This window comes from Lepidochelys olivacea (genome assembly GCF_965140295.1).
Source record: "Lepidochelys olivacea isolate rLepOli2 genome assembly, chromosome: 3".
In the NCBI taxonomy this organism is placed as follows: domain Eukaryota; kingdom Metazoa; phylum Chordata; order Testudines; family Cheloniidae; genus Lepidochelys; species Lepidochelys olivacea.
In genome coordinates, this window is record NC_140413.1 from 79,408,586 (window position 1) to 79,411,964 (window position 3,379).

Below are 3,379 nucleotides of genomic sequence, written 5' to 3' on the forward strand. Positions count from 1 at the left end.
TAAAATAAAGCACTTTAAGGCACAGGGCTCTGAGCTTAGAAGTAATTTGGCAGTAAGCTATTTTGTAAGGAAACTACTGAACAAAGACAAGGACATTTGCTTTATAAGAGACCGGAGTCATGTTACTGTCTCTGTTTCCCCTAAGTAGGCAGTTATATAGACTGAATAGGTCTAGTTATTTTCCAGGTCCCCCCTTCTTGTTATGGTGATGGATAAACTGAGTAGTAGAGTTGCTTAACAACATACATATTTTTGTTATTTGGAAAAATCAAAATATTTCCCAACTAATCATTCCATGTTAAGGCTGGGACGTTAAGCTTCCCCATCTCCTTTGCATGCAGTTCAGGGAAATATTCTACTAGTCACTGATCTGAAGCCTTGAGCAGGATCTAGGGAAAACAGAGTGTTTTCCTAGTTACTGTGCGTAATGGACCCTGGACTGCCTCAAGCCTTAAGTCAGCATGGGTCAAGCATCAGTAGCAACAGGAAGCTGTCTTGTCCTCATTGTACTCCTGTCCTGCAGCAAACAGTCCTCCTACACTACAAGGCCCTGTCTACACTGGGAAAAGCATTGTATTAAAAAGTACATTAGCTTAGGGTTAATATGATGTAAAATATGATTTTTCCCTTTGTGAGGACAAGGATGGTTGCATTTATAAATGTGTTACTGTTAATGTGTAACAAGACCAGGATGATGTTTCACTGGAGTATAGTAGTCTCTGTTCTCCCCCTACCCTCCGAATCCAAACAAGCAAACACAGCTTGCAAAAACCCACAACCTGAACACCTTCCAGGAGTACCTCACCTTGCTGCAAGCACACTAATCACTAGAGCTGTGGCCCTCTGACCTCCCCAATAGAGGTCCACACCTTAAAGCAGTGGTTCCCAAGCTTTTGTACTGGTGACCCCTTTCACATAGCAAGCCTTTGAGTGGGATCCCCCTTATAAATTAAAAACACTTTAAAAATATATTTAGCACCATTATAAATGCTGGACACAAAGCAGTGTTTGGGGTGGAGGCTGACAGCTTGCGACCCCCCATGTCATAACCTCACGAGCCCCTGAAGGGTCCCAACCCCCACTTTGAGAACCCCTGCTCTAAAGAGACAGGACACTGACAAATAGAGCCCTGACATTCCATCCAGTTCTCACTAAAAAAATAAACCACATTTACACTAACAGACATTCAAAAGTTTGAGTGCTATATTAGCTGGCTATGCTTAAAAAACAATGCTCATCACCACTATAGACAACACCTCAAACTTCCCAGGGTAGGAGAAGAGGTTTCCTGGAACTTCCTTCAAAGATTTAAAGCAGAGGGGTAAAAAAGAAAGTGCAGCAACTTCATCCATCCATAAATATATTTCATCTCATTTCATTAGAGCACGTGGAACTCATCGTCACGAAAAATCATTGAAGTCAAGAGCTTAGGGGGATTCAGAAGAGACTATAGATAAGGATATGCAGCGTTCTATTAGTCAATATTACAAAACACAAGAGCCTTAGAAAGGGACATAATCCCTCCATTTTTGGAGCATAAACCTGCTTCCAACTATTGGGAGTTAGACGGAAACTTTATGGGTAGTTTATCTTGTACCTGATGACTGTAAGGTTTCATCTTCAGACACAGCTGGTACAGATCACTGTCAGAAGCAGGTTAACAGACTAGAGGTACCACTTGCCTTTTTCAGTAGGATTGTTCCTGTAGTATTCTGGTTCCGTCATTGCCAACATAACTAGAATGCCCTCCTCTGTGTAGTTCAGTTGCTGTGCAAAGTCTACAAGTGTTTCTAGTACAAAGAATCCACATGAAAAGAAATATTATTACACATAATACTGATTAGACAAACAACATACTGAAGGTCATATTTCTCTGGTCTTCTATTCAGGCAACATGTGTTCAGTTATCTTAGGGTTTTATAAATCACTTATCACTGTAGTACTGGATCTAAGTGACTTTTATGCATACCGATGAAGTGAGCTGTAGCTCACGAAAGCTCATGCTCAAATAAATTGGTTCGTCTCTAAGGTGCCACAAGTCCTCCTTTTCTTTTTGTGAATACAGACTAACACGGCTGCTACTCTGAAACCTGATAGAAGAGATGTGACCCCAAATATTAAGAGCTAATTATAAAAGCCTCTTAGGCCCAGACACTTATATTGTACCTTTGGCATGGATAGCCGTTGTTAGTGTGCTGGCAAATCATACATTTACACATGTATGACATTTGTTATATCTACGTTATATCACATATGCAGGGGCTTCTACAAATGTAAGAATTCTGTAGCCACTGGCTGCAAATTTCTTAAACCTGTTATTCAACAAAGTGTGAAGAAAAGACTGAAGGATGGCCATGCTGTAGTCAAAATGCCAGCAGCTTTCATCACTACAAGTTATGCATTGCTCCAATCTGAACTTCTTAAAGGTTTTAGCAAAAGTTCCAGCTGAAAATTTTCATCCAGTTCTAGTTTGAAGTTCATGTGCAAATCAAATATTTGTGTATCCACATGGATACAGTTATATATTTAGCCACGTGTGCTTTGTGCATACTCATCCTAGAATGCATATGCACAGTCAGAACTCAGCGATTCAGGAAAATATGTGCAAGTATAAATTCAAACAGACTGATTCAGAAGAGACATCTTATAATATCACCCCTCTATATTCAGGGTAAAACCTGCCAGATCACTTTCGATATGAAAGGAACAGAGATGTGAAGATTGGAAACTGGAATAATTACAAAGGCCAGAATTAAAATTGCAGACAAAACTTTCCATGTATGAATATCTTAATGTTGGGTTGAGAATTGTATATTTAACCACAGATGATCATTTCCATAGTTTCTAATACTTGTTTTGTTTTTGGCTAGTTTGTGTAATTGTATTATGTGTATACACACATCTATCTATATATCAATTTTCAACCTTACCATTCCAAAACAAAATCATAATTGAAATTAACTAAATGTGAAAATCACTGAAAGTGTCAAACCTTGATGGCACTATGAGTAAGGAATATTTTACCAACCTCTATAAAACTCACAGCAAAGCCATCACAGAATCCAGAGTAAAGCATTCAAGGACAGAGAAACATAATCTTTCCAGCAGCTGCAGATTATCTAATTTAATATACAACTCCCAAACCACATATAATGTAAGCAAGTTATAAACAAAACCAAATTTACCTCCACTGCATGAGAAATGTAAATTGGATAATGGAACCTACATGTAACATACAAATCTGCCTGCTTCTCCCATTGATTTCTAGGCACAATAAGTTTCTGCCTAATTGTATCCAGTTCCTAAAAATAGTTAACGCCATGGAATGCAAATACTTTCCTTTAAAAATGTTAAATTACAACATTTTAAAATATAAATC